Genomic DNA, 8,013 nt, shown 5'->3' with positions numbered 1-8,013 from the left:
TAATACTTCCTGGGGGACATTAGGACTTTCCTTTTTTCCTCTGTTGTTTAATCTGATTACATTGCATGCAACATTGCAAAAAATGTCAACATTTAACAAATATATGATTAAGAAAATAAAAGTAACTGTAACCCAACATTTACTGATAACCATGGTTACACATTCTTCTAGGTCGTCCTTGAAAATACTAACACACAAGAACATATATCTCCTACATAATTTGGTACACACTCTTTGGGCCTTTTCCTTAATATTATACATCTATTTTATAGTAGTTGAAGATTTCATATATATATATTCTTTTGCAACTTGCATTTTTTCATTTTAATGTCTTAGACATCTTTCCATGTCAAAACATAATAGATCTTTTTTGACAGCTGAGCAGTATTTCATTGTTTATACCATAATACAACTATCTGGCCCTGTACTGAGAAACACTGGGATAGTTCCAGGTTTTTGCTTGTTCCTACAATGCTGCAGTGGGCACGGAGGCCACGACTTTATGGCACCTCTTGGTCCATGGTATAAAACTGAAGTCATCGTACTTTCTCTCTTGAGTTTTCCACTTCCTTGCCATTGTCTTGGCTCCCTAGCACATACCCTTAGTGGCTCTGGCAAATGTTACCTAGCCTCCTGGATCTTAATTCTATGACCTGTCCAAGGAGAATAAGAATTCTTGCCAACTTCTTCCCTCAGGGCTGCCCTGAGGACTAAAGAACAAGATCATATTTGCTGAGCACTTTGCATTTCCTCAATAACTGGCAATACATAAATATAAAATGTTTTCAGTTCCAACAGAGTTTTTGTATTCCTTTCAGGAAGAAGTGAGGGCCCATTTAAAATAATGTATTGGTATCATTACATACAGCTTGTCCTTTGTATTCTGCGTAACACCACTGAGAGTGAGGCGCTCACCCAAGCTGCCAACATCAGCAGGGTTCAGGTGCAGGTTACTTCCTGGGCCCTGGGTGCTGAGAGGCAGGGAGGACCAGAGGGTTACTAGCTGAGGGGCTGTATATGGAAATGGTATCAATCACCCAATAAAATGCTTGTAAAAACAAGCATTTTCTGGTTTTCTGAGCCCTTTTCATACTCTTCTAGTCAACAATCAATTATTTAGAGTCTACGGTGAGCTAAGAAAGAAGCAGGGAGACTCCAGCAATGTGCACCAAGTTTCTGCCTTCAGGAAGCATACAATCTAGCACCTAACCTAGGTGGCAGCTGTGGCTTCCAAGGCCTTTGAGATATAAAAGAGGTGGGTTCAAATTCCCAAATCCACGCCCTACAAAAGCCCAAAGCCCTCAGATTGTGTGCAAACCACCAGCTGAGGGTCAATGGTGCCGGTGCCCTCTCCCCAGGACTCTATCTATCTGGCATGAACCAGGGATAGATGGTAGCTTCTCCCTCTTGCTCCACAAACCCCCCTTTTCTCAAAATGTTCATGAGTTTAGTGGGGTCAAGCGGCGTGGCTCAGTGGTTGAGTGTCAACATATGAACCAGGAGGTCATGGTTTGATTCCTGGTCAGGGCACATGCCCCAGTTGCAGGCTCAATCCCCAGTAGGGGGTGTGCAGGAGGCAGCAGATCAATGATTCTCTCTCATCATTGATATTTCTATCTCTCTCTCCTTCTCCCTTCCTTTCTGAAATCAATAAAATATATTTTTTAAAAATATTCATGAGTTTAAACAACTTCATTAAACATTGCTGAGGGTCATGGTAAGAAAAAGAGGAAAGGCAAAGAACTTCAAATGATAACAACTAACAGGTCAATGGTGCTTACTCTGTACCAAGATTTCATCTAAGGACTTTACTTTCTTAACTTACATAACCTCCCAATAATCCTGTGCGGAAGAGACTATCATTGTCCCATTTTAAAGATGAAAAAACTAAAGGTAGCAGACACCTTGGGGTCCCCCCTGTGTCCCTTCAGCTCATGCCAGCCCAAGTTCCAACTGCCGCCATGACTGTACCAAGCACTTTCTCTGCCCACTGAAAGCAGCCCTCAATGGATGACCGATGGGAGTTGATATATAACTCCCCTGGCTCCCTCACCCCTTGAGTGTGGTAACTCGAGGCACATGTTGTTCTTGCCTCCCCAGATCTCCCTGGGTGGCTTACACTCCAGCTGTCCACAACAGTAACATGCTGAGTGACATACACTTATTGGCCTCCTTCCCTTCCCTGTCTCACTTTCCCACTCCCCTATGCAAATTTCCCAGAATCCTCTGCAAGTAAACTACTTGCCCTCAAACGATTACTTTAGGGTCTGCTCCTGGGGAAAGCTGAACTAGGATGCTGAATCTTGTCCCCAAGGTCACACAACTGTCTGGATTCAAACCAGGGAGTCTAGTGGAGGCTGTGATCTTTCACACTACATCACAGGGCCTGTCAACTCCAATGGGATGCAGGGCACACTCATTTAAAGGCATTTCTGAACAGAATGGGGGAGTGGGAGACCCCAGCCTCTGTTCCCCAACAAAGAATAAACACTGCTCCAGGAGAGCTCTGGAGTCTGCGTAAGGAAGTTCAGCAATGCAGGGGAACAAAACACCGGGGATACCTGCACAGAAAGGAAAGGAAGAACTGCTTCATCTTGTTTGAATCACCCCGTGCGTCGGGCTGAGAGTGACAAGAACGAACTTCCCAGCTCAAAAGAGATCCCCTCACTGGGAAAAAGAGGGAGGGCAGGGTTGGGGGGGCGGGGGGGAGAAGCATGACCAGCTTCCCCAGCCCTTCAAGACACTGTATGAGGACCCACTTCAGTTTCACCCTACCCAGAGGTACAAAGCTGAGATGTAGAGAGACGACAAAGAAGAGCAGGAAGTATGAGCATCAGTCACACTGTGGTTCCCAGGGCCTGCTCTCTGGAGGACCCCAGCAGCCTTCATTGCTGAGAAAGCCATGGCCTACAGAGCTACCATGAACCCCTACAGATCTCACCATTAAGGTTTTCTCATTCACAGATGCTAGGCCTCTAGTCCCTCTCTGCTTCCTCCTCTCCCTTCACTGGAGCCCAGGGTCTGCACTGGCAGACAGCCCTGGCCTCTCTATGAAAGTACCTGACTCCGGCCAGACCCCTGAAGCTGACCCCACTGCTTTGTGGTCTAGCCCTCCAGCTGCGCACCGGCACACCTCCCGTCTGACTTCCATTATTGGCCTCCACTGCCACGCATGTCCCCATGGTGAGACCCACAGCCACGGAGTGCACACTGGCAACCAGGGCCCCTGTGGCTGCTTGTGGGCCCAGATCAGGACTGCTTCTGTCACTGGCCTGCACTGCGGGCTCTCCTAAAACTAGCCCCTGTGGCTCTGTACCTGCACTGTGCCATGCATGTGCCTAAGTGAGGTCCTGTAGCCAGTATGCTCACAGTGGGCTCCAGCCCTTAATGCTGGCCTTGGTCCCCACCACTATGTGTATGTATGCAACCAGCCCCTACCACCACACACAGGCACCTGAAGCGAGTGTGCACACACCACCAGCTCTGGCCACCACCACTGCCTGTCCTGGTGCCTAGCCACTGGGTCTGGAGGCGCTGCTCCTACAGTGCTCTCCACAGACCACACAGTTGTCAATGTTGTAGACCAAGACATCCATCGCGGACAGAGGCATTTGTGTGGGAATGCTTAGCCTCTTGCCAGAAGGGGAGTGCGTGAAGGCCCCTTGTATCAATATGGTGCATTTGCCTGTAACTGAATATCTGACCAACACTAGGCTAGATTATAAAGACGCTTTATTATCTCACACCTTAAGAGGTGGATGGTCCAGAACTGTTTGGTTGTTCAATAAGATCATCAAGAACCCCAGGCTCTTTCCATCTTGAGCTCTGCCATCCTCAGTGTGTTAGGCTATATTTTTCCTCGTGGTCACAATATGGCTGCCTAAGTGCAAAATATCACATCTTCATATTACATAGCCAAAGCAGGAAGGAAGGAGGGTTAGTTGTGGGAAAGGGACTTTCTCTTTATGGACTTCTTTCTTATCAGGGAGGAAAGCTTTCCTACAAGGCCTCATATATCTCCTTTTTCATCTCATGTCTGGTCAGATGCCCACAACTAAATCAACCACTAGTAAAGAGGAAGGATACTGCCATGACTAGCTTAGATTATGGTGATCATACCCTGGGACTATATACATTGACATTTGAACTAAACCAGAGTTCTGTAAACAAGGAAGAGGTGGGCTATGACTCTTCTCCCATGGCCTAGGAAACCAACAGTGTGTCCCATAGGCTGGGAAACATCACTGGAGGTCTAGTCTAGTAGGAGTGTAGGAACACATTACCTCTCCAGGCTTCTCTTTCCCTCCGAGTCAAGAGCTCCACTCAAGACAAACTCTAAAGTATCCTCACAATCCACTTGCCACCTTCTTTTCTTACTTCCCCTTATTGAGGGTTTCTCATTTGCAAGCTGTGTTAGCTTGGGCAAGTTACTTAACTTCTCTGAACCTTGATAGTTTTATTATAATATCTAGTTTCCAGGGTGGTTTTAGGGATGAAGTGATATAACAAATTTGAAAGTACCTAGCTTGGTACCTGACACATGTGACAAATGTTGGCTAAATAGTGATGACAACACAGGTTTGTATATGCTCATGACCAGGCTCCAGATGCCCACAAGTAAGAGCACATGGACATGTTGGGAGCTTTGTAGAGACTGCATAGTGAACTGACAGTCACCAACAGATATTTATTGTTTGAGCTCTCTTTCTTGTGTATGTTCCTTTTGTCCATGATGACAGTTAAAATCGCTGGGCCTGTGAAGAAGAATCTGCTTGTACTGGCAATTTCGAGCAATTTGGTACGAGAGATAAAATTGTGGTTGCCTTCGTTTCAAACAAGTTGTCAGGGAGGGAAAAAAGGAGCAGGCCAGAGGCAGGGCTGACAAATGCCGGTGGGCAGTGAATGGGAGGGGCTTTCTAACCATCTGGGGTGGACATAGGCCACTAACTTTCTCAGTGATAATTGAGACCTAGACTCGAAGCTGGGGTGCTTCAAACTCGCCATCAGGGACCATGTGCGTCCTAAGGTGCTCCTTACCTTACCCAAGTGAGCCCTGTGAGGAGACCAGCTGAGTGCCTAAGGCCAGATGGCTCTTACCCTCATTCCTATCTCAACCTCAGGACTTACTGCTGAGAGGGGATTGGATTGTGAAGAGGGAAAGGGGAGGAAGTCAGGAAGATGTCTGCTGGTCCATGTTTACTATTGATAAAAATGATGTTACAATTCTTATATTCATAACCCCGTGCTCTGTCCCCTCCAAAACAATAGTCTCAAGACAACATAAACACACATAAACTAAACCGGCCACTCTGTCATCTCGTCTAAGTAACTCCTTTCCTCTGTGTCTTCTCCTGTGAGGTAAGCAGGCACAGAGCTCAATCGGCTATGTAGGTCTTGCTATCCAAAGTGAGGTCCCAGCCCAGAAGCCTGGGCATCCCCGGGAGTTGTGAGAAATGCAGAATCTCAGGTCCCTCCCCACCCACTAAATCTGAATCTGCAGTTTAACAAGATCCCCAGGTAATAATATGCACCTTAATGTTTGAGAAGTTCCAGTCTTCAGGTTGTGCTTCCTACTTACCTTATCACTGATGACAGTTGGCTATTGTGGGACTTGCAGTTGAGAATCTGGCTCCACTTGTAAGCCAGGTTCTCCTAATGTTCTCTCACTGGGCCCCTCCTTTGCTCGAGAGTCATCAGAATCCGATTGTCCATAAAGAACCACCAATACTATTTAAGTGTTTACTCTACCAATTATATACATGCATATACACGGTGTATTACATACTTAAGGTGATTCACTATATGAAATCTGCCATTTCCACTCAGCAACAAGACAGAACTGTATGTAGCATTATGCAGCCTTTTATTACATCAGTTTTAGTCCCTGCATGATGGTCTATTTATACAGACATACTCTGACTGATTTAATCAGTCCTCAGCTGTTGCACATCAAGGTTGTTTACATTTTTATTAAAAATGATATTACAATGAGGAGAGTGGGTTGGGGATGAATGAAAAAGGTGAAGGGGAATGAGATGCAAACCTCCAGTTATAAAATAAGTAAGTCACGGAGATGTAGTGCACAGCACAGGGAATATAGTCAATAGAATCATAATAACTTGTCACAGTGACAGATGGTTACTAGACTTAGTGTAGTGTTCACATCATACGGTATATAAATGACGAATCACTATATTGTACACCTAAAACTATATAATATTGTGCATCAACTATACTTTAATAAAAACAGTTTAAATAATACAATGGAAATCATTAAACTAAGTCTTTGCTACCAGCTCAAAGACAGACCTACGTACACATGAGAATGTAATATATGACCAAGTGGCACAAATCAATAAGAAAGGGAGGGTTTGTTAGGTAGATGGTACTGGGAAAACTGGGGAAAAATCCTACAACCTTTCCCATTACTACATTCAACAGTGAACTCCAGATGATGTAACAACCTAAATCTATAATAATAAAAGTGTAATATGCTAATTAGACCAGATGTACTTCCAGATGAAGCTAGGGCTGCGAGGGAAGCCCAGGTCCTGGTTGCCGGAGGGAAGCCTGGGTCACGGGTGCCAGAGGGAAGCCGGTGCCGGCAGCCGGGGAAAGGAAAGCCTACTCTTGCACGAATTCCGTGCATCGGGCCACAATAAGATAAAATGTAGGAGACTAGCTTGTGACCTGCGATTGTAGATAGACTTGTGTGCAAAACTGATAAAAGTATAAACCATGAGATAAAAATATATATATTTGTTCCTATCAATTTTAAGAATTTCTGTTCAACTATCAATAACATGAACAAAGAACAGATAGACTGAGGAGATAACAACAATGCCAAAATCTCACAAATGATCAATATCTACATCCTAGACTATTCCAGAAACTCTTACAAATCAAGATAAACTTTAGGAACAGGATTAAGAAAGTATTTGAAGGGTGGTAACTGGCAGTTAACAAAGAAGAAGATGAAGAAGAAGGAGGAGGAGCAAGAGGGGGGAGGAGGCGAGGAGGAGAGGGTGAAGAGGGAATAAAGGCAAAAAGCATAGGCAGAAATGCTGCAATTCATGATTAGTGGGAGAAGCACAAACTAAAACAACAACGGGATAGCCCTTTACAACTGTTAGACCAGAAGGATTAGAAGGTGATTAATGTCAAGTCCTGGGAGGATGTAGGGATAAGAACCTGATCTATTGCTGGTGGGAGTATGGAGGGATATAGCTTTCCTGCAGATTCCCTGGCAAAATAAAGTCAAATTTAATGTACACATATCTTATGGCCCAGCAATTTCACCCCTGAATAGATGTCACAAGGCATTTCTCGCCCAAGCCCATAAAGAAACATGTATGAGGTTTTCATCACAGTGATGTACGTAATGACAGAAGGTGGAAGAAACTTGGGTGAGTATCACTGGGGAATGGAAAAGCAAAATTTGTTGCCTGTGGAGTTATGCAGCATTTAGGAGAAAGAGAGATTGTTACCCAGAGCTTCTGGCAGGATCCTAAAAACATAGTGTGGGTGAAGAAGCAGAATAAGTTATGTGCACAGAACTGGTTAAGTGAATTAAAATACACATGCGTACAAAGTAATATACATTTTGCAAGAGCCCATGCTACTGAAAAGATACACTTTAGTTCAATAGCATAATTGTCTATGCCAAAGGAAGAGGAACGAAAGAAAGGCAAGAGAATAGAAGAGAACAAATTCAGAGAGAAGCACAGAGGTGTGTGAATTACTCAGCCCTTCCTTTGCACCTGAGAGGGAAAATCTTTATTCACATTCCTAATTATTTTATAGAATGAGTTCCTGAAGTAGATGACTTCACCTCATTCTCAAATTATGATGAAGATGGAAAAGCAGCAAGTTTCCGGGGGCTGGAGAAGGCTCTTGAGCAGAGGATTCTCACTAACAACTTCTGAGCCTGGAGCTTGGGGCCCTTTCCCTCCTCCCCCAGAGCGGAGGCTCAGCAGCCTGGAGCGCATTTCAGCCGCCTGATCCCTGGCTGGG

The sequence above is a fragment of the Myotis brandtii genome, unplaced genomic scaffold, assembly GCF_000412655.1.
Source record: "Myotis brandtii unplaced genomic scaffold, ASM41265v1 scaffold51, whole genome shotgun sequence".
Taxonomy (NCBI): Eukaryota; Metazoa; Chordata; class Mammalia; order Chiroptera; family Vespertilionidae; genus Myotis; species Myotis brandtii.
Note: the sequence above shows the minus strand (reverse complement) of the source record.